At 45.7% G+C, this 25,129-nt stretch overlaps 1 pseudogene; it reads right to left on the bottom strand.

Moving 5' to 3' along the window:
• Nucleotides 1-12,797: 12,797 nt before the first annotated feature.
• LOC123131280 (wall-associated receptor kinase 5-like) lies at nt 12,798-23,098 on the bottom strand (annotated as a pseudogene).
• Between the last annotated feature and the right edge of the window lie 2,031 nt (nt 23,099-25,129).

Genomic DNA, 25,129 nt, shown 5'->3' with positions numbered 1-25,129 from the left:
TGTTGGCATGTCACAGTGGGTCATCAACACTACCAGTATACTCGCACATCAAACCGGAGTGCTGACTAAGGGGTAGTATGCTCCATGATATCCAACAGCGAGCGAGATCAACCCCTGTTAAACCGTTGGCCATAAAGGCTCTGAGCTTGGACAGTTGAGGAGCGTATTTGCTTCTCTCTTTGGCAGTCAACCTTTCCGGAAAGGGGTGTGTATTGCTAAGCCGCTCCGGACGAAAGCCAGGCAAAGGATTTTCACCAGCAGGGGAGGTGTCTTTGCAATAGAACCATGTTTGATTCCACTCTTTGGGGTGGCTATGCAGCTTGGCATGAGGGTATGTGACCTCTTTCCTTTTCTGAATCGCCACACCGCCCAATTCCGTATTGGAACCATCAGAAAACTCAATACGGCGATTTAGATGGAAACAGTCTCTGAACAACTCCACTGTGGGCTCCTCTTGAAAGAACGCCTCACAGAGCACTTGGAAGTGACACATGTTGGTAATAGAGTTGGGACCAGTATTTTGTGGGTGGAGTTGAAAATCGGCTAAAATGTCCCGGTAAAATTTAGAACCGGGCGGCTTAAAGCCCCAGGCTAAGTGATCTATGAAAACGACGACCTCTCCTTCTTGAGGTGTGGGAGGCATTCTTTGCCAGGATCCCTCCAATGGATGGTATCTTTGCTGCCTAAGGCGCTGATCAGGACTAAATCGTCCAGTTGAGCCTCTGTGACGCGAGAAGGAACCCAGTTGCACTCATATACTTGCTTGGCCATGATGAAATCTACAAGGTAGATGATCCCGGTTCAAAAATGCATTGATTAAGGTACATTGGTATGTGCAATGTTAAACCGGAGACAGATCTATCTAAACCGGAGTTTATGAAGCAACAACATCTGGCGGTTCAACAAGGGGACTAATGGTATATACCGGTTTGGTAATTTTTTCTACAAAGTTAAACCGCCTGGTCTAAACATTGAAGCAGATGAGTAAGTTTACAGAAATAGATTTCATAAGACTTCTCTACAGCGACAGATCTGAAGCAAGTTTAGAAAATAAGGAAAATATTCAAGGTTCAAAAAAGAATAGTATTGAATCAATGGGCAGAGATACATATAGATCTATAGTCTTGAGGCATGAAACTGAAGGCGGATGCTAAAAGCTACCGCTACACAGAGTAAGGATTCACAAATGCATCTAGGAGTTATCGTATGAACATGAAACAGGTGATGAACACTAGAAGAACATGAAACCCTAGAGCAGATCTGTGTTGAAAAGAATAGAAGACTTACTGGAGATGAGAAAGACGCGGAAGGTTGCCGCGGTGCTCTGGTGCGCCCAGGTTGATGCAGCGGCCAAGGTTGATGCAGAGGTTGACGGTGGCGGCGGAGCTCCGAAGCTGGCCGACGCGAGGAAGACGAAGCACAAGGGCACGAAGGGGAAAAAGAAATGACCCTTTGGTCCTATTTATAAGGCAAGGGACAGGAGTCAGGCGCGAAAATCAAGGGACCGTGGGTTTGGAAATGAAGATGTCGCCTTAATTGTCGCAGACCTATTAAGGTCCTTTATAACAGGTGATGTCACGCCGGTTTACAACGACCAGAGAAGATGACATCACGGTGGTTCAACAAACTACAAGAAGATATTGAAGATGAAGATTTTTGCTAAAGGATTGATATGAACATGTTCAAATCAATCTGGGGCCTAATGTTGGGGATATCACTACTGGGCGTAAACCGGCCTATCTGGTCCGGGTTAACTTTGTCAGTAGTTAAGTATGTTAAATCCCAAGAAGGCAGATGAGGGTTCAAGGCCCATAGTCGGTTCAAGGCCTGTAGCCATAAACCGGCTTTGGTATTTAACTTGTATTGTAAGTTAGGAATAAGTAGAGACCAAACTGGACACATCTATGAGCCGGTATTGGGACTCTGCGAACCAGCGGGCGTCACCCGTGTATATAAGGGGACGACCCGGTGGCGGTTCAAGGACACAGACAACAACTCGAGACATAGGCGAAGCTTGTTTGCTCCCTGGTCATCGAAACCCCATCAATTCCATCACAACTAGACGTATGCTTTTACCTTCATCGAAGGGGCCGAACTAGTATAAACTCTCTTGCGTCCCTGTGTCCGCTTTAACCCCTTCAAGCTAACCCGTCGCGATGGCTCCACAACTAAGTCCTTTCTCTAGGACATCTGCCGTGACAAAACCACGACAGCTGGCATTTTGCCAAATCTAGCAGAGAGAACAACAAGAAGGAGTCCAAGGGCCATTCCTGATGATGTGTCAGATGATGAAATTGTTTTGGCACAACAAGATGATGGCCAAGGTTCACAGGAGGAGGTTCAGGTCACACAAGAGGATGGTCAACTTACACAGGAGGAGGTCCATGTTGATGGCCAAGTTACACATGAGGAGGCCCATGTTGATGGCCATGATACACATGAGGAGGTCATTGTCACACAAGATGATGAGGTCATTGTCACACAAGATGATGGAGCAGATGCACCAGTTGTTTTTCAAGCAAATTCTCCACTTTTGTCCCTTAATTTTGACCTCTTTTGTCCAGTCATTTTTGTTGTACTGATGTTTTCATGTGATGTTTGTTTTGTACAGGTGCAGGACTTTGGATTTACAATGATTCATAGGATGCAACAATCCAGACCTGTTCCTAGAGAAGAACTTGAAATCATTTTGCCAGATTCCTCATTCATCTCAAATGCAGCCAGTTCTCACACTGCAGCACAGACAACAACAGCTACAAATGAAGGCAACCTGACCATGAAGTTGCTGAAGATGAAGAGAGACAAAGAAAGACAGATGGCAGCCAGGAGAGATGCAACACTTGAGGCCATGAATGAGATGGCAGAGAAGAAAGCAGAGGAGGCAGAAGCAAAAAGGCAAGAAATTGCAAGGAGGAAAGCAGAGTCTTCACAAAGAAAAAGAGCAGCACAAGAGAAGAAAGATTTGGAATCTGCAGCAAGGAAGGAAGCTGCAGCAGCAAGAAAAGCTGCATTGCAAGAAGAGAAGGAGGCCAGAGCCCTTGAAGCAATGGCAGCTAAAGCAGAGGCAGCACTGAAGAGAAAAGAAGATCAAGAAGCAAAGAGAGCTATGGCAGCACTGAAGAGAAAAGAAGATCAAGAAGTAAAGAAGATACAACAAGAAGAGGCCAAGAGATTAAGAGCTGAGCAGAGGAAACAGGCAGGACCAAGTGGACATGTGCCCAAGAAGCCGAAGAGAGTGAACATGTTTGATGAGTTTAGATGATTCAGTGCTTTTGCACTTGTAATTTTTTGGCAAAAAACTTAAATGAGACTCTTTGAAACTGTTGGAGTTGGGATGATTCAGTGCTTTTGCACTTGTAATATTTTGGCAAAAACTACAATGAGACTCTTTGAACTGTTGGAAATGTGAAGATTCAGTGGCTTCATACTGCCATTCAAAATGAAAACTGTTGGAGTTCAAAATGAAAAGAAATCCCAAATGAAAACTGTTGGAGTTCAGTGGATTTATTATTCAGTTGGAGTTCATTGATTTATTCACTATTGGAGTATAGATAATTAACTGCATAAAAATTTAAAAATTAATACAAAAAAGGTTGGCCTGCGTGTCGAACCCAGGACCTGTGGTGTGATAAACAGGGTGCAATGCCAGTGTGATAGGAACGGTGCTTTGCTCAAGTGTTACTTGACAACCTACTTATTATATTTCCACTCCCCTCCAACCTACTTAACTGGATATTTATAGTTCACTGAATTCAAAGTTATCTGAATTTTTACAGTTGACCGAATGTAGTTTGCAAAGATATCTGAATTTAGTTTGAAAAGCTAACATATTTTTTACAGTTGTCTGAATTTAGTTTGAAAAGCTAACTGATTTGATTATAGTTAACTGAATCTTAATAGTTGTCTGTATTTAGTTAAGACATAATTCAGTTAAGACAAAGATTCAGACAAAAATTCAGTTAAGATTCAAAACCTTAGCAGCTACTTCTTTTGGAATTATTGCCTTATATAGCAACAAGAGAATTTTGGGTTGTTGCCTTATATAGCAACAAGACTGCATCAACACCATTACATACCAACAAAACACTTTTGGATTACTGCCACTTTTGCATCAACACAGTTCAGCACATATATAGCATCACATCCAGTTCAACACTTAGGCCTCCTTTGGTTTAGAGGAATTTCATAGGAATTCTAGAGGATAGGATTCTTATAGGATTTTTTCCTTTAGAGCCCTTTGGTTCATAGGAATGGATTTCTATTCCTACATAGGATTGGTTCCTATCCTCCACATTTCATAGGGAAATAAAAAAGAGCCTAGACTCAATGGAAAACTTCCTTTGGTGTCAATCAAATGACATCTTATTTCCTATTCCTACTCATAGGATTTGAGATACATGTCACCTCATTTCCTACAAGATTCCTATTCCTATGATAATCCTATCCTATGAACCAAAAGAGGCCTTATATAGCATCAACAACCAGTTCAACAGAGTTCAACAGACAGAAATTACAAATAACTTATGTGCTTAATATACAAGCACACCTAACAAACTAATATTTTATAACTTATATGCTGAAAATCTGTATATTTCAGCATACCTAACTACTGCAACTGCATCTTCTTCATGCCTTCTACTGCAACTGCATCATCTTCAGTTCTTCAACTTCTGGAGGCGCTCCGAGCGGCGAACCTCCATGTCAGCTGCCACCTTCCTCTTCTTCTTCCTCTCTGGCTGTGCTGCGACGTCCTGTGCTTGCAGGGCCAAGACCACCTCCACCTCCTGCTTGACGATGTCAGAAACATTGGGAAGCAGCTCGATGTTAATGGGGCGGTGCTTGTCACCCTCCCTGGCGACCGGCGCCACCATGTGGACCTCCGGCTCGGGGACGACGGGCGCCGCCACATTGACCTCCGGCTCGTCATCAGAGAGCACAATCACCTCCGGCTCCTCCCAGCCAGTCGACTAGGACGAGTCAGCGGCGTAGCCAGAGTCGTCGTCGGAGCCGGAGTCGTACTCTGAGTCGGATGAGATGTACTCGGAGACATCGTCGCGCCCGAGGTAGTCGGGCTGGTAGTGGTCCCAGTAGGCAGTGTTGACAGGTGCGGGGACGGCCAGGTCGACATTGTGGCGGACGCGCACCGGATCCGGCTGTCGCGGCGCAGTGGCGGACCGGTACATCCACCACCGGGCTCGTTGCCCCGGGTCGTCAGAGCGCGTCTCCTGCATCGCGAAGCGGAGGACGAGTGCATAGTGGATACCGTCGTGGTCGGGGCAGGCGCGGTCCAGCTCATCGTCGGTCATGACCTTCAAGAGGCCACGCGCATGGTGATGCAGCGTCGAACAGCTGGGGAACCACTTCCCGATCTCCGTCAGGTCCACGCGCATGGCCTTGTCGTCGCCTGCGAGGTCATCGATGACCCTCTTCCAGGCAGGGCAATTCTCCATGTCCGCGGCAACGGTGTGGTGGTCGGCAGCGAGGGTTTTCTTGCGTGGGGGTTTGGTGCGGGGTAACCGAGGCGACGCGATTGACTGAGTGGAGAGTGGAGAGTGGAGCGGTGGGTGGGTGGGCTTAAAGAGCAGACAAGGAAACGGAAGAGGCGTGAGCCATTGGGCCACTAGCAACTGCTAAATAGCTACGTTAGTACCTGCCCTTGATCAAAGCACTACTACTTACCACACTAGCATTGCCACCAATGTTCAATACCACAGGTCCTAGGTTTGAGACCTAGGCAAAACTCTTTTTGTGTAATTTTTTTTCTTTAAGAAAAATTTGGTACAGGCATACAAATTCAGTCATATAAAAGAGCTACTGCAGACATATAAATTCAGGCAAATTCAGTCATATAAAACAGCAACTGCAGGCATATAAATTCAGGCAAATTCAGTCATATAAGACAGAGACAGTAAACTTCATTTTCTTATCTGAACCAACTTCAATTTCTTATCTTAACCCACTTCAGTTTCTTATCTTAACCCAATTTAGTTAACATTTGACAAAAGTACAACTGACACAAATCCAGGAGGAAAGATACAAAGTGATTTTTTACAATGACACAAATTCAATCAAATTCATTCAGCATGCCCTTCAGCTTCCTTATCTTCTCCTTGGTGGCCTCTTTGTGTTTGAATAGGTCACCAATCATGTACTCAAGCTTCCTTTTCTCATGCTTCAAGTCATCCCTCTCTTGAATCACTTGGTCCCTCTCCTGCACTGCTTGGTCCCTCTCTTTCTCTGCTTTAACCCTGAATACCTGATGAATGTTGGTTACTGACTTGTCTGTCATCTTCTTCTTCTCAAGTTCTTCCTTTAGATCAGTTAGAGCAAGTTGTGTGCTGCCTAGTTGGCTCATTGCCTGCTCCTTCTCAGCCACCATCTTAGCAAAATCAAGCTTGAAGTGCCTCAACTCATTCCCCATCTTCTTCTTCTCTTCAAGAACCTTCAAGTTTTCTTCAGCACTCACAACATTCTGTCCGAGCCTCTGTTTTTTCTCCTCTTCATACATGGTCCATATACTAGCTAGGCTCATCTTCAGAGCATCAGGCCACTCAGGGTCAACCCACTCAACATATCTGCATTTAGGTACCTCCTAACAATTTAGAACATACAAAAAAGAGATTCAGATAACTGCCAGTATTCAGTACTGTGCATGATGATGGAACTTAAAACATACTAATAAAAATGCAAAAAAATTACTAACCTTCTGTGCACAAGCTAGAAACCTTCTGCCAGTATCAACAGATTCAAATGCCACATGCTTCTCACACAAAGATCCATGCCCACATCTTAAGCTAGGCAGATCTGTAGCCAAGCCACTCCATTCCTCACAGGATATTGTGGCAGGTGACTAAACAAAAGAGAGACATTTTGAATCAATTGAGAGAGAAACCCTAGACTGGATTTGTGTGAGATTGAGGAGCACACTAACCTTGCTGGTCACAGAGTAATCTTCAGAAGAACTGGGGAGATCATCCCAGGACACCATGGTTGCTACTAGCTGAAGATGACAAGGGGATTTGTTGGGGCTATTGGACAGAGGAGAGAAGGGATCTGGTGGTGCACGAAATTGAAGATGAAAGATGAGGAAGAAGAAGGGGATCTGGTGGTGGTGGTGGTGGACTGGTGGTGGACCAAAGCTACATGTAGAGGTGCAAGTTGCTGGGTGGGTGTTTGCAGCAGGTGCAAGTACATGCTTGTTTTTGAGTTCAGTTGTGCTGAGATTCACTTACTTCATTTAGTACATCAATTAGTTTGCAAAGTTTGCAAAGTTAGTTCAGTACAGCAATTAATTTGAAAGCAATGAGGTTAACTTTGCAAACTAAATTCAGTTAACTATAAAAATTCAGTGAACTGCAAACATTCTGTCAGAATTAGTTAACTACACTTCTGACATGAAATACACCTGTCAGTTTTTTCAAAGCAATTAGGTCTAGCATTTCAAAGCAAGTAGGTTAAGCAAGCTTCACATTACTGACATATTATCCATTACAACAACCATTACAACTAAGCATTACTGAGCAAACAAAAGCAACCATTTTAGTATGCTCAGTTTACACACCTGCACCTACTGAATTAACAACACTTCACTTCTTCATAATTAAGGTGAAACACATCACACAAAGCACTATAACAAAACCAATTATCAGCTTCAGCAACATCAAAATCTCTCTGCCTAACCCTAAAAGCATAGCAATTTGCTGCTTGGTAGCATACTTATTCTCACTGGAGCTGCCATAATTATCTCTTCCAGCCCTGCCACTCCCAGCCATGACCCTTCCAGCTGTGCCTCTGCCTGCCATTGATTCAGTCCTCTGCCTCTCAAGCTCTTCCCTCTTGTCCTCAACAGCACCAATTGCATCTACAGCAGCATCACCAACCAGACGCCTTGTTTCAACCAGATGCTGCACATACTCAAGCTCCCAGTGCCAGAAATCACAAGTGACCTGATTAATTAGTGGCAAAATTAGTTAACCAACTCCAGAAAATTACAGATTTAATGATTCAACTACTACATTGCTCTAAACTACTACATTAGTTAACCAGCTGCTCTGCTTCATTACTAAAGTGAGCTGACACGGCATGAATCTATTGAACTGGCACTTACATGGTGGTTCACGCACTTGTAGAAGATCCATCCATCGTGCTCATCGGTGCTAGATCGGTAGAACCTCACCTGCTCGCCGCAATCTGGGCACCCGATCAGTGGTACAGCAACGGAGCGGCCACGCAGCGCTGAGCGCATGGAGCTGGAAGACGACATGAAGGAGGAGATAGAGGAGGCGGAGGAGGGCGTCGGCAATGGCTGCGGCGGCGGAAGGCGACGGCGGCGGCGCGGACGGGAGTTGGCTAGGGTTCGGAGGAGAGGAAGCGGAGAGCGAGAGGATAAGGCAGGGCGACCAGGTGGGTTGCGGGAGGGAGGAGACAGGAGCGACCCGGTGCGGTCCGACCAGGTGCGCGCATTTGCAAAAAAAACCTCCGGCCATCTAGTATTAACGCCCCCCCGACAGGTGCTGCACAAGTGGCGGTCAAAGCACAGCTGGCAACGGCTGACTCGGCCAAGTCAGCAAATACGTAGCTCCAATCGTATATACGGACCAAAGTGAACCCCTGCGCAAGTAGATGGACTGTATTTCGGGTATTTTGAAGTAGTGGTACTGAAGTGTCAACCGGCTCAAGTTTTGTGACCTACAGTGAATTTTTCTCTTGTCAAATCCACCTGGGGACGCCTAGCGACACCGTCCATCGCATCCTCGAGTACCGACGTCGAGGTATCTGACCCCACTGCGTAGCTCGCCACCGTCCGACCCAGGGACGTCGTCCCACCTTGGCCGATGTCAAGGCTTCCGTCTCCATGGTGTCGCTCGCCGCCATGCAGACGGACGCCGGGGAGTCCGCGCTCTACGTCGCAGTGGGTGCACTGGTGAGCTACTGTTTTCAATCAATTATTTCCGCTGATTATTAGAACTTTTGAGTGCAGTGTGGTGAAGATTCGAGCCAAGATGCCTTCTTCTCAGCTCGGTAGATCAGGTCGAATCCCGATAGTATAATCTGAAGCATAATGACCATGACAGGTGCAAGCTGATTTGTCATGATACACTACCAAACAAGATTATATTTGCATCGAGACTGTCTTTAGACAATCTGGCAACAAAAAGGAACAAATAGAAACGGACCTTGGAACTGGATAGTTGTGACTAGGGATGAAAACGGAACGGAAACAGAAGGAACTGAGTGCTACCACATTTGTTTCCATATATTTTTACAGAAGCGCAAGCGAATATAGAAACCCTGGAAATGAATACGGAAACAGATACTGCCGGAAACGAACACGGAACGAATACAAAGCGAACACGGAAACAGAAGTGGGTGTTAACTGGAACTTAAACACCCCTTTAATCATAGAGAAATACACACAAAAACAAACAAATTTAGTGAGTTGTTAACATGGCTACAAAATAATATCATTATGTTAGCAACTTAGTGTAGTGTTGTAGTAGTACTGGACAAATGCGTATAGGGTCAAGATGAGTACATATATGGTAGTACAAGTTGGGCCTCCGATCCATTCTACTAATTGTGTCATTGTGTGTTGTTTGATGGTTGGACTACAAAGCAGCCATAGTCTATAGTAAAAAACGGAAATTTCATATTCACAGAAATGAAAAGTTGCGTTTCCATGCTTGTTCCATCGGAAAACACCGTTCCGTTTTTGTTTCCGTTTCCGCGTAACAAATTCCATTTCCACTTTCGTTTTGCAAATTTCCATTTTCATTTTCATATTTCCTCTCTGTTTTCATTTTTCCTCCGGAAAAGCAGAAAGTTTCCACTCCATTTTCATCCCTAGTTGTAACTATGCATGACCCCTCACAAAAAGGAACAGAAGGAACAAATAATGTGGTTATTTTTGGTAATAATCAAAAGGAAATCAAAAAAGTACTATGTATATGTTGTAGCTGGAACCAGATCCTCTAACATCCTCAAGGGGTTGGCTTTCTAATATCTTTTTTGAATTATTAAATCATCATGCCGGTGTTGTGTGTTATAAATACAAGATAATTCATTGGATGTGTCATAAAATACAAAATAACATTGGATGCAATCATGCAAATAAAATCTATCATATAATTGATTCCAATTGATACCGTAAACTTCCGCAGCAACGCATGGGGTGCCATCTAGTTTAATAAATTATGCACTCCCTCCATCCAGGTGCATAGGGCATCTAAGAAGTTGCATGCATCGTAACCTAGGCACGCGGAGATTGGATGAAGGATGTTAAATCAAAAATCAATGATAATAATTACTCTCATTTGGCCCGCTTGAGAAATTGGGAAGAGCCAACCACTACGTTGGTTTTTCATGTCATTAATTCTTTAAGAGCAACATGCAAATCCTATTTAGTGCGTCAGCCAATGAAAGTAATAGTATGTGAAATGAAAATTAATGGTCGCGACGAATGAAGAGCTCCTTTCATGCATGGTGACTTGGAATACTAAATTTTCATTAGACGCTCTATGCACCTTGACGGAGGGAGTAGTACATATATATTATGTACTTGGAAAATAAAGATATGCCAAGGGACACCCATTTTAGCTAGTGGCAATCAGGAGAAGGCAGCTTCCCTCCAGCAGAAGGCGGAAGCTGCCAGATCAATGTAAATGATATTTCTCGTTGTGTATAGGTCTCATCGACAGCATGTCGCTACTAGGCCAGCTCAATACCATAACTGCAAGCAAGTTTTTTTTCCAGTGATTTTTATTTGGGTTTCCACTGATTTGCATCGGTTTTATTCTGCTTTTTTTTTCTTTTTTCCTTTTCCTTTTTTCTTTAGTTTTATTTCTTTCTTTCTTTCTTCTTTTTAACAGGTTTCCTTCTGCTTTCTTTGGGTCATTTTTTATTTTTTATTGTTTGAACACATGTCTGCTTTTTTTTGACCTTGAAGACTGCAGAGCTTACACCCCACAGCATTTTATCAAATAAAAAAGCAGGAACAAAACAATGCTTCCTCAAGGGGAGGAAAGAAAAAAAGAAAAACAGGAACCTAAAGAAGGCTATACAAGGGAGGGAAGTACTCTACCTACTAATTACAATGTTACATATACATCAATGTCTACTTTTGTTCATACACAATGTACATTTTACATATACATCAAAACTTTTTTTATACACATTAAAAAAAATCAACCTTGGGGGCCGGTGGGTGCGTCTTCAACTCAGTGGGAGTATCATTTAATAAATTAAGTAGTACATATATATTGCGTACTTGGAAAATAAAAAATATTCTAACGGGACGCCTATTTTAGCTAGTGCCCATCAGGAGAAGGCAGCTTCCCTCCTGCAGGGGACCAATGTAAATGATATTTCTCGCTGTGTATTGGTCTCGCCGACAGCAAGGCGCTACCGGGCCAGCCGAATATTGTAGTTGCGAGCAAGTTTTTGTAGTGGTTTTTATTGGGTTTTCCCTGTTTTGCTTCGGTTTTCTTCTTTTTTTTTTCCTTTTGCTTCAATTTTCTTCTCGGTTTTTTCCTTTTATTTTTCTTGATTTTCTTTCTTCTTTTTAACAGTTTTCCTTCTGCTTTCTTCTGGTGGTTTTCTATTTTTATTTTTTTGAACATATGTCTAATTTTTTTCATACACATTATACATTTTTCATATACATCAAATTTATTTTTATACACATAATGTTTTTTCAAATATATGATTTGATGTGTACTCCCTCCGTAAAAAATATAAGTAGCAATCTAAGCACTCTTATATTTTTTACGGAGGGGGTACTTTTTTTCCATACTAATTGTACATTTTTACTATACATCTAAACCATGTTTTACATCATTTAACATTTTCCAAATACATGATTAAAATTTTCTCAAATACATATTTTGAACATTTATCTGAATATGTGTTAAATGTTGTTGAAATACACATTGCATCGTTTTTAAGAATAAGACGAAACATTTATGTTAAAAAAATATTAATATTAGTTATTAAAATGTCAGAAACATATTTTTGAAACATGTGAACATTTTTAAATATAATGTATATTTTATTGAATGATATGAAACATTACACAAACATTTTTTATATTTTCTAACATTTTAAAATGGCAGGTATATACTTTTTAAACGGGTGAACAATTTTTATAAAGTCACATACATATTTGAGTCGTATAAGCATTTTCCAAAAGTAGAGCAATCATTTTTTACACTGGATGAACATTCTTCTAGGGAGGAGCACTTTCAAAATAATAACTAAATCATTTTTTAATAATATACATTATGTATTTAGTATTTTTAGAATATGAACAAAGTAATAATAATAAACACGTCTGTGACGTCTGCGTGATGAAATCACACTAATGAACCGGCAAACTATTTGCTCCCTGTAGGCGAGCTCTGTTTCCATCTTCCTAAAAACGAGACATAGACTTGCCAGCCTGATCTATGTCATGCATGTATTCACGTGTGTCGAGACGGGAGGATTGGGCATGGGAACGTTGACATAGGGTCTTATTTTGTGGCGTGATTTTGGAGGCCCGTTATGGTACTTCCGAGGAGCACATCCGCTACAACTGTTTTCTGTTTGGAAAATTTATCTTGGTTATTTCAGTTGCATTTCTCTTTTGTTAATGAAGATTCTCTTCTGTTCTCACGAAAAACATTATTTTCTAATGGAATTAATTTTCATTTTTGTTGTTACATCCAAAATATTTTACACATTTGTGTCCAACTTTAAAATGAGTCCCCACCAAACACTGGAACAATCTATGAATTAAAAGCCCTAGCAATTTTTTTTGCCTACAAGCTAAAAGTGTATGTACTACCGTCTTCAAGATCAAGCATGTCCTGCAGTTTGAACTTATAATTCACAATTTCACATCACGTTGTTGCTCTCTGCCAAGCAAGCTTTGCCCCTCCTCCGGATCAGCAACACCAGCATGGCCCCATGGATGCCTCTGGTACCTTCTCAACGCCTTCAACTTCTCTGCAACTTTCTTCATCGACGGACGCTCCTTCCTGATCATGCTCACACACCGCAATATGAGGTGTGTTACTTCTTCCAATACCTCGGAGGCCATATCCGTTCTCACCTGGTCGTCAAGGAGCTCGTCGTGCTGGCCGGTTTTCACGGCCGTCGTGAATCGGGACACGAGACTCCTGTCCTCCTCTGGCCCGTCAAAGCAGAGCACCTTCTTCCCTGTCAAGAGCTCGAGTAGATCGACGCCAAAGCTATATACATCACTCTTATCCGTCAGCTGGCATGTCATGAGGAACTCCGGGTCCAGGTACCCACATGTGCCTTGCACCAGTGTTGCAATCTCAGCCTCATCACTTGGTGCTAGCTTTGATGCCCCGAAATCAGAGACTTTGGCAGTGAGGCTGCCGTCGAGCAGGATGTTGGCCGTCTTGACATCGCCGTGGAGGATTGGGGGCGAGGCTGATGAGTGCATGTACGACAGCGCCTCGGCCGACTCCGCCGCTATCCGTAGGCGGGTGTTGAGTACCTTGTTGGTGTCGTGGCCCTCACCACCATGGATGTAGTGGTAGAGAGTGCCGTTGGAGACGTACTCATAGACCAACATCGGCACTTCCACTTCGAGGCAGCAACCGTGCAGCTTGACGACGTTCCGGTGGTTGATCTGAAAGAGGATGAGCATCTCACCTCACGAACTCCTTGGTCTCAGTGGCCTCCATCATCTTAGACTTCTTGATGGCCACTGTGGTTTTGTCCTCCAGAACACCTCTGTACACAATGTCGTGGCCGCCGCGACCGAGGATCTGGTCGGCGGCGAAGTTGTTTGTTGCCTTCTTGAGCTCCTCTTCTGAGAATATTTTGAACCCACCACCGCCTCCCCCGGCAGCGCTACGCATCTGCTGCTGTTGGATGATGCCTCCGTTGTGCTCGAAAAAGCTCTGCTTTGCGTTGATGAGTTTTCTCTTCTGCAGCCCCAATTAGAGCCAAAAGCACATGAACACTGACAAGGACACCCCCACACTGACTCCTGGATATGCCACCTTGCATACTTGATCATTAGTCTAGATTCCCGGTAAGAACAGTATCTGTAAATTGGATGGACAAAAAGAAATTGCAGGAGGAACCAAGAAGACAACTGAAATGTGTTACCTGTAACGCCCTTCAGAGCTAAGATGAACTTGTCCTTTGGCCGGCAGCCATCCTTCCTGGTGGCATCTCCACTTGTCCCGAGAGGGCACTAGCAAGTGTAGCTTCCCTGCGTGTTTGTGCACATCCCGTAGCACGGGTACTTGGCTTTCAGTTGGCACTCGTCGATGTCTTCAGTGTGCAAAGTAATTTCAACATTTGATCAGGCAAATCGCAAATGTAGTGCGTAACAGAACACAACACTTCAGAATTGTTTCAGGAATCAAGAGGGTGTGCACCTATGCATCCGCCGTCGAGGTAGGGGTTGCCGTCGTAGCTCCTGGAGCAGTTGCACCGGTACCCAGGGCCGTTGTCGGCGTCGAAGCACTTGCTGCGCGCTCCGGCAGGCGAAGTCGGTGGCGTTGCGCCTGGTGGCGCTGCAGTTTCCGACGTTCCGGACGGCCCAGTCGAGCACCACGGGCACGTGGAAGTCGTCGGTGCGGTTGAGGAAGACACGGTCGATGTAGGTGAACCAGCCCACCTCGACGAGGAACACGTAGTGGCAGGACGTGGCGTTGTTGATGAAGGCGGAATTGTCGTCCTGCTGCAGCGGGAAGTTGCCCTGGTGCGGCTCGAAGAAGCTGACCCCAGGCGGTATCGCGCTTTGGCAGCACCTGATGCCGGTGCACTGTTCCGACCAGGATGGCCGGCACACGGACATGCAGCTGATGACGTAGTATCCGGCTGCGTCGACGAAGAAACCGAGGTTAGGGCAGCCGAGCGCCACCAAACGGTTCTCGGTGGACGAGAAGAGGTAGGCGCTGCCGGGGAGAGGCCTGCGACGCGGTTGTAGCAGCCGAAAACGGTCAGGGTGAGGTGCGGTGGGGCGTGGCCGGTGTCGTCGTCGCACTCGAGCTGGAAGCCCCGGAGTCCGTCGTCGCGGTAGCAGCCGGCGCCGATGCCAAAGGGGTGGGGACATAGATTAGGTCCCGGCACCCCGGCAGCCCCACGCGCTGAGCCGACGCCACTGCCAGCAAATGCAACACCGATCAGGAAGTTGGAAACTATGTTCCTTGATTGATGCTCTGGAGTTACAGATTACAACATAAATACAATGAGAGTCTGCCCAACGCCCCTACAATGGTGGCACGCAGGCCAGACGTGGCTAGACTCAGTCATACACATACAAAGGAGGTTACACATTACATGCAATGTACATACGCTAACACCCCCCCCCCCCCCTCAGCCGGAACTCCGTTAGGTAGGATGTTCAGGCTGGACCGAAAGTCGAAGAACACCGTGGATGGTAACCCCTTTGTGAAGACATCCGCAAACTGAGAACTTGATGGGACGTGTAGAACACGGACCTCGCCGAGAGCCACCCGGTCGCGTACAAAGTGCAGGTCAATCTTGATGTGTTTGGTGCATTGATGTTGGACCGGGTTACAAGCGAGATACGAGGCACTGATGTTATCACAGTACACGATGGTGGCGCGAGATGGCGGATGCTTGAGCTCGAAGAGAAGTTGACGCAACCAGCAGGATTCAGCCACACAATTGGCGACCCCGCGGTATTCCGCTTCTGCGCTAGAGCGGGAGATGGTGGCTTGTCGCTTCGATGACCACGAGACAAGATTGGAACCGAGGTAAACACAAAACTCAGAAGTGGACTTCCTGGTGTCCGGGCACCCCGCCCAATCTGCGTCGGAGTAAGCAATGAGATCGGCGGTGGAGGACTTGTAAAGCTGAAGTCCATAGTGAGAGGTTCCGCGCAAGTAGCGAAGAATCCGCTTCACGAGCTGCATATGAGAGTCGCGAGGTGCATGCATGAATAGACAAGCCTGTTGGACAGCGTAGGCAATGTCGGGACGCGTGAGGGTAAGATATTGCAAGGCACTGGCGAGGCTACGGTATAGCGTGGGGTTGGAGAGAAGCATGCCAGCATGGGAGGACAGTTTGGAGCTGGTGTCAACCGGTGTGGAGACCGGCTTATAGTTGAGCATCTTGGCCCGGTCCAAGATCTCAAGAGTGTACTGTTGTTGGCACAAAAAGAGACCGGACTCGTTGGGAGTGACGTTGACGACCAAGAAGTGGTGGAGAGCACCGAGATCAGTCATAGAGAACTCGTGCTTGAGCGAGGCAATGATGGAGTGGAGTGTAGTGGTGGTGTTTGCTGTTAGAATGATGTCATCGACATAGACTAGCAAGTACGCGATGGAGGCGCCATGGTGCAAGATAAAGAGGGAGGAGTCACTCTTGGAGGCTCGAAAACCAAGAGAGAGAAGATAGGCCTGGAACCGAAGGAACCAAGTGCGTGGAGCCTGTTTAAGGCCATAGAGAGACTTGCGAAGGTGGGGAGGGTAGGTGGGATTTGGTGGGGTCCGTCGCGGAGAGTGGAGCACGAATTAGGGGGCGCAGTGTTGGGTGACGTTGCAGAAAACAAAAATTTTCCTACGGTTTCACCAAGATCCATCTAGGAGTTCATCTAGCAACGAGTGATCGGATTGCATCTACATACCTTTGTAGATCACGTGCGGAAGCGTTCAAAGAACGGGGATGAGGAAGGTGTACTCGACGTGATTCAAATCACCGGAGATCCTAGCGCCGAACGGACGGCACCTCTGTGTTCAACACACGTACGGTCAGCGTGACGTCTCCTTCTTCTTGATCCAGCAAGGGGAAAGGAGAGGTTGAGGAAGATGGCTCCAGCAGCAGCACGACGGCGTGGTGGTGGTGGAGCTGCAGTACTCCGGCAGGGCTTCGCTAAGCTCTATGGAGGAGGAGGAGGTGTTGGAGAGGGAGAGGGAGGCACCAAAGATGTGTTATGAGAGGCCCTCCTTCCCCCACTATATATAGGGAGTCCAAGGGGGGGCGCCGGCCCTAGGAGATCCAATCTCCTAGGGGGGGTGCGGCCAAGGGAGGAATCCCTCCTCCCCAAGGCACCTAGGAGGTGCCTTCCCCTTTTGGGACTCTTCCCTTCTTGATCTCTAGGCGCATGGGCCTCTTGGGGCTAGTGCCCTTGGCCCATATGGGCCAAGGCGCACCCCCTACAGCCCATGTGGCCCCCCGGGGCAGGTGGCCCCACCCGATGGACCCCCGGGACCCTTCCGGTGGTCCCGGTACAATACCGGTGACCCCGAAACTTGTCCCGACGCCCGAAATAGCACTTTCTATATATAATTATTTACCTCCGGACCATTCCGGAACTCCTTGTGACGTCCGGGATCTCATCCGGGACTCCGAACAACATTCGGGTTACTGCATATACATATCCCTACAACCCTAGCGTCACCGAACCTTAAGTGTGTAGACCCTACGGGTTCGGGAGACATGTAGACATGACCGAGACGACTCTCCGATCAATAACCAACAGCAGGATCTGGATACCCATGTTGGCTCCCACACGCTCCTCGATGATCTCATCGGATGAACCACGATGTCGAGGATTCAAGCAACCCCGTATACAATTCCCTTTGTCAATCGGTATGTTACTTGCCCGAGATCCGATCGTCGGTATCCCAATACCTCGTTCAATCTCGTTACCGGCAAGTCACTTTACTCGTACCATAATGCATGATCCCGTGATCAGACACTTGGTCACTTTGAGCTCATTATGATGATGCATTACCGAGTGGGCCCAGTGATACCTCTCCGTCATACGGAGTGACAAATCCCAGTCTTGATCCGTGTCAACCCAACAGATACTTTCGGAGATACCCGTAGTATACCTTTATAGTCACCCAGTTACGTTGTGACGTTTGGCACACCCAAAGCACTCCTACGGTATCCGGGAGTTACACGATCTCATGGTCTAAGGAAAGGATACTTGACATTGGAAAACTCTAGCAAACGAACTATACGATCTTATGCTATGTTTAGGATTGGGTCTTGTCCATCACATCATTCTCCTAATGATGTGATCTCGTTATCAATAACATCCAATGCCCATAGTCAGGAAACCATAACTATCTATTGATCAACGAGCTAGTCTACTAGAGGCTTACTAGGGACATGTTGGTGTCTATTATTCACACATGTATTACGATTTCCGGATAACACAATCATAGCATGAATAAAGACAATTATCATGAACAAGGAAATATAATAATAATGCTTTTATTATTGCCTCTAGGGCATATTTCCAACAGTCTCCCACTTGCACTAGAGTCAATAATCTAGTTACATTGTGATGAATCGAACACCCATGGAATTCTGGTGTTGATCATGTTTTGCTCTAGGGAGAGGTTTAGTCAACGGATCTGCTATATTCAGGTCCGTATGTACTTTACAAATATCTATGTCTCCATCTTGAACATTTTCACGAATGGAGTTGAAGCGACGCTTGATGTGCCTTGTCTTCTTGTGAAACCTGGGCTCCTTGGCAAGAGCTATAGCTCCAGTGTTGTCACAGAAGAGTTTGATTGGCCCCGACGCATTGGGTATGACTCCTAGGTCGGTGATGAACTCCTTCACCCAAATCGCTTCATGTGCTGCCTCCGAGGCTGCCATGTACTCCGCTTCACATGTAGATCCCGCCACGACGCTCTGCTTGCAACTGCACCAGCTTACTGCCCCACCATTCAAAATATACACGTATCCGATTTGTGACTTTGAGTCATCCAGATCTGTGTCGAAGCTAGCGTCGACGTAACCCTTTACGACAAGCTCTTCATCACCTCCATAGACGAGAAACATTTCCTTAGTCCTTTTCAGGTACTTCAGGATATTCTTGACCGCTGTCCAGTGTTCCTTGCCGGGATTACTTTGGTACCTTCCTACCAAACTTACGGCAAGGTTTACATCAGGTCTGGTACACAGCATGGCATACATAATAGAACCTATGGCTGAGGCATAGGGGATGACATTCATCTCTTCTATATCTTCTGCCGTGGTCGGACATTGAGCTGAGCTCAATTTCACACCTTGTAACACAGGCAAGAACCCCTTCTTAGACTGATCCATATTGAACTTCTTCAATATCTTATCAAGGTATGTGCTTTGTGAAAGACCTATGAGGCGTCTTGATCTGTCTCTATAGATCTTGATGCCTAATATATAAGCAACTTCTCCAAGGTCCTTCATTGAAAAACTCTTATTCAAGTAGGCCTTAATGCTGTCCAAGAGTTCTATATCATTTCCCATCAAAAGTATGTCATCTACATATAATATGAGAAATGCTATAGAGCTCCCACTCACTTTTTTGTAAACGCAGACTTCTCCATAAGTCTGCGTAAACCCAAACGCTTTGATCATTTCATCAAAGCGAATGTTCCAACTCCGAGATGCTTGCACCAGCCCATAAATCGAGCGTTGGAGCTTGCACACCTTGTTAGCATTCTTAGGATCGACAAAACCTTCCGGCTGCATCATATAAAATTCTTCCTTAAGGAAACCATTAAGGAATGCCGTTTTGACGTCCATTTGCCATATTTCATAATCATAGAATGCGGCAATTGCTAACATGATTCGGACGGACTTTAGCTTCGCTACCGGTGAGAAAGTCTCAACGTAGTCAACCCCTTGAACTTGTCGATAACCCTTAGCGACAAGCCGAGCTTTATAGATGGTCACATTACCATCCGCGTCTGTCTTCTTCTTAAAGATCCATTTATTTTCTATGGCTCGCCACTCTACGGGCAAGTCAGTCAAAGTCCATACTTCGTTTTCATACATGGATCCTATCTCGGATTTCATGGCTTCCAGCCATTTGTCGGAATCCGGGCCCGCCATCGCTTCTTCATAGTTCGAAGGTTCACTGTTGTCTAACAACATGATTTCCAAGACAGGGTTGCCGTACCACTCTGGTGCGGAACATGTCCTTGTGGACCTTCGAATTTCAGTAGGAGCTTGATCAGAAGTATCTTGATCATCATCATTAACTTCCTCTCTAGTCGGTGTAGGCACCTCAGGAACATTTTCTTGAGTTGTGCCATTTTCCGGTTCAAGAGGTAATACTTCATCAAGTTCTACTTTCCTCCCACTTACTTCTTTCGAGAGAAACTCCTTCTTTAGAAAGGATCCATTCTTGGCAACAAAGATCTTGCATTCGGATCTGAGGTAGAAGGTATACCCAATAGTTTCTTTAGGGTATCCTATGAAGACGCATTTTTCCGATTTGGGTTCGAGCTTTTCAGGTTGAAGTTTCTTGACATAAGCATCGCATCCCCAAACTTTCAAAAACGACAGCTTAGGTTTCTTCCCAAACCATAATTCATACGGTGTCGTCTCAAAGGATTTTGACGGAGCCCTATTTAAAGTGAATGCGGCAGTCTCTAAAGCATAGCCCCAAAAAGATAGCGGTAAATCGGTAAGAGACATCATAGATCGCACCATATCTAATAGAGTGAGATTACGACGTTCGGACACACCATTACGCTGAGGTGTTCCAGGCGACGTGAGCTATGAAACTATTCCACATTTTCTTAAGTGTGTGCCAAACTCATGACTCAAGTATTCTCCTCCACGATCTGATCGCAGGAACTTGATTTTCCTGTCACGTTGATTCTCAACCTCACTCTGAAATTCCTTGAACTTTTCAAAGGTCTCAGACTTGTGTTTCATTAAGTAGACATACCCATATCTACTCAAGTCATCAGTGAGGGTGAGAACATAATGATAGCCACCGCGAGCCTCAACACTTATTGGACCACACACATCAGTATGTATGATTTCCAATAAGTTGGTTGCTCGCTCCATTGCTCCTGAGAACGGAGTCTTGGTCATTTTACCCATGAGGCATGGTTCGCACGTGTCAAATGATTCGTAATCAAGAGACTCTAAAAGTCCATCAGCATGGAGCTTCTTCATGCGTTTGACACCTATGTGACCAAGGCGGCAGTGCCACAAGTATGTGGAGCTATCATTATCAATCTTACATCTTTTGGTACTCACACTATGAACATGTGTAGCATTACGCTCGAGATTCATTAAGAATAAACCATTCACCATCGGAGCATGACCATAAAACATATCTCTCATATAAATAGAACAACCATTATTCTCGGATTTAAATGAGTAGCCATCTCGAATTAAACGAGATCCTGATACAATGTTCATGCTCAAAGCTGGCACTAAATAACAATTATTAAGGTTTAAAACTAATCCCGAAGGCAAATGTAGAGGCAGCGTGCCGACGGCGATCACATTGACCTTGGAACCATTCCCGACGCGCATCGTCACCTCGTCCTTTGCCAGTCTCCGCTTATTCTGCAGCTCCTGCTTTGAGTTACAAATGTGAGCAACCGCACCGGTATCAAATGCCCAGGAGCTACTACGAATACTGGTAAGGTACACATCAATTACATGTATATCACATATACCTTTTGTTTTGCCGGCCTTCTTGTCCTCTAAGTATTTGGGGCAGTTCCGTTTCCAGTGACCACTTCCCTTGCAATAAAAGCACTCAGTCTCGGGCTTGGGTCCATTCTTTGGCTTCTTCCCGGCAGCTTGCTTGCTTGGCGCGGCAACTCCCTTGCCGTCCTTCTTGAAGTTCTTCTTACCCTTGCCTTTCTTGAACTTAGTGGTTTTATTCACCATCAACACTTGATGTTCCTTTTTGACTTCTACCTCTGCTGATTTCAGCATTGCAAATACCTCAGGAATGGTCTTTTCCATCCCCTACATATTGAAGTTCATCACAAAGCTCTTGTAGCTTGGTGGAAGCGACTGGAGGATTCTGTCAATGACCGCGTCATCCGGGAGATTAACTCCCAGCTGAGTCAAACGGTTATGTAACCCAGACATTGTGAGTATGTGCTCACTGACAGAACTATTTTCCTCCATCTTACAGCTGAAGAACTTGTCGGAGACTTCATATCTCTCGACCCGGGCATGAGCTTGAAAAACCATTTTCAGCTCTTCGAACATCTCGTATGCTCCATGTCTCTCAAAATGTTTTTGGAGTCCCGGTTCTAAGCTGTAAAGCATGCCGCACTGAACGAGGGAGTAATCATCAGCACGTGAGACGGACTAGTCAACATCGGTGAACATTTTCATGTTGATCGTATCTTCTATATGACTCATGCTCGACCTTTCAGTCTTCTGTGTTCCGAGGCCATGTCTGTACATGCTAGGCTCGTCAAGTCAACCTAAGTGTTTGCATGTGTAAATCTGTCTTACACCCGTTGTATGTGAACGTTAGAATCTAACACCCGATCATCACGTGGTGCTTCGAAACAACGTACTGTCCCAACGGTGCACAGTTAGGGGGAACACTTTCTTGAAATTATTATGAGGGATCATCTTATTTACTACCGTCGTTCTAAGTAAACAAGATGCAAAACATGATAAACATCACATGCAATCAAATAATAATAGTGACATGATATGGCCAATATCACATAGCTCCTTTGATCTCCATCTTGGGACTCCATGATCATCTTGTCACCGGCATGACACCATGATCTCCATCATCATGATCTCCATCATCGTGTCTCCATGAAGTTGCTCGCCAACTATTACTTCTACTACTACGGCTAACGCGTTTAGCAATAAAGTAAAGTAATTTACATGGCGTTTCTCAATGACACGCAGGTCATACAAAAAAATAAAGACAACTCCTATGGCTCCTGCCGGTTGTCATACTCATCGACATGCAAGTCGTGATTCCTATTACAATAGCATGAACATCACATATATATCATTCATCATTCATCACAACTTTGGCCATATCATATCACAAAGCACTTGCTGCAAAAACAAGTTAGACGTCCTCTAATTGTTGTTGCAAGTTTTACGTGGCTGAAATAGGGTTCTAGCAAGAACGTTCTCTTACCTACGTGAAAGCCAAAACGTGATTTGTCAACTTCTATTTACCCTTCATAAGGACCCTTTTCATCGAATCCGCTCCAACTAAAGTGGGAGAGACAGACACCCGTCAGCCACCTTATGCAACTAGTGCATGTTAGTCGGTGGAACCGGTCTCACGTAAGCGTACGTGTAAGGTTGGTCCGGGCCGCTTCATCCCACAATACCGCTGAAGCAAGATAAGACTAGTAGCTGCAAGAAAGTTGACAACATCTACGCCCACAACAAATTTGTGTTCTACTCATGCAAGAGAACTACGCATAGACCTAGCTCATGATGCCACTGTTGGGTGACGTTGCAGAAAACAAAAATTTTCCTACGGTTTCACCAAGATCCATCTAGGAGTTCATCTAGCAACGAGTGATCGGATTGCATCTACATACCTTTGTAGATCACGCGTGGAAGCGTTCAAAGAATGGGGATGAGGAAGGTGTACTCGACGTGATTCAAATCACCGGAGATCCTAGCGCCGAACGGACGGCACCTCCGTGTTCAACACACGTACGGTCAGCGTGACGTTTCCTTCTTCTTGATCCAGCAAGGGGAAAGGAGAGGTTGAGGAAGATGGCTCCAGCAGCAGCACGACGGCGTGGTGGTGGTGGAGCTGCAGTACTCCGGCAGGGCTTCGCTAAGCTCTATGGAGGAGGAGGAGGTGTTGGAGAGGGAGAGGGAGGCGCCAAAGATGTGTTATGAGAGGCCCTCCTTCCCCCACTATATATAGGGAGTCCAAGGGGGGGCGCCGGCCCTAGGAGATCCAATCTCCTAGGGGGGTGCGGCCAAGGGAGGAATCCCTCCTCCCCAAGGCACCTAGGAGGTGCCTTCCCCTTTTGGGACTCTTCCCTTCTTGATCTCTAGGCGCATGGGCCTCTTGGGGCTAGTGCCCTTGGCCCATATGGGCCAAGGAGCACCCCCTACAGCCCATGTGGCCCCCCGGGGCAGGTGGCCCCACCCGGTGGACCCCCGGGACCCTTCCGGTGGTCCCGGTACAATACCGGTGACCCCGAAACTTGTCCCGACGCCCGAAATAGCACTTCCTATATATAATTCTTTACCTCCGGACCATTTAGGAACTCCTCGCGACGTCCGGGATCTCATCCGGGACTCCGAACAACATTCGGGTTACTACATATACATATCCCTACAACCCTAGCGTCACCGAACCTTAAGTGTGTAGACCCTACGGGTTCGGGAGACATGTAGACATGGCCGAGACGACTCTTCGGTCAATAACCAACAGCGGGATCTGGATACCCATGTTGGCTCCCACATGCTCCTCGATGATCTCATCGGATGAACCACGATGTCGAGGATTCAAGCAACCCCGTATACAATTCCCTTTGTCAATCGGTATGTTACTTGCCCGAGATCCGATCGTCGGTATCTCAATACCTCGTTCAATCTCGTTACCGGCAAGTCACTTTACTCGTACCGTAATGCATGATCCGTGATCAGACACTTGGTCACTTTGAGCTCATTATGATGATGCATTACCGAGTGGGCCCAGTGATACCTCTCCGTCATACGGAGTGACAAATCCTAGTCTTGATCCGTGTCAACCCAACAGATACTTTCGGAGATACCCGTAGTATACCTTTATAGTCACCCAGTTACGTTGTGACGTTTGGCACACCCAAAGCACTCCTACGGTATGCGGGAGTTACACGATCTCATGGTCTAAGGAAAGGATACTTGACATTGGAAAACTCTAGCAAACGAACTATACGATCTTATGCTATGTTTAGGATTGGGTCTTGTCCATCACATCATTCTCCTAATGATGTGATCTCGTTATCAATAACATCCAATGCCCATAGTCAGGAAACCATAACTATCTATTGATCAACGAGCTAGTCTACTAGAGGCTTACTAGGGACATGTTGGTGTCTATTATTCACACATGTATTACGATTTCCGGATAACACAATTATAGCATGAATAAAGACAATTATCATGAACAAGGAAATATAAGGAAATATAATAATAATGCTTTTATTATTGCCTGTAGGGCATATTTCCAACAAGCAGGTGGATCGGCTGGTGGGGACGACACCGGATCCGAGGCATGCAAGGGCTGGATAGGATCTGCATGGGGATTTTCTATGGAGGATGGCGGCTCGTGCCAAGATGGGTGCAGCTGGTAAGGGAAGATCATTTCATCGAAAATAACGTGTCGGGAGACAATGACGCGGCGGGAGGTGAGGTCATAGCATCTGTACCCTTTGTG

The sequence above is a fragment of the Triticum aestivum genome, chromosome 6A, assembly GCF_018294505.1.
Source record: "Triticum aestivum cultivar Chinese Spring chromosome 6A, IWGSC CS RefSeq v2.1, whole genome shotgun sequence".
In the NCBI taxonomy this organism is placed as follows: domain Eukaryota; kingdom Viridiplantae; phylum Streptophyta; class Magnoliopsida; order Poales; family Poaceae; genus Triticum; species Triticum aestivum.
Note: the sequence above shows the minus strand (reverse complement) of the source record. Positions and strands in the feature narration are given on the sequence as shown.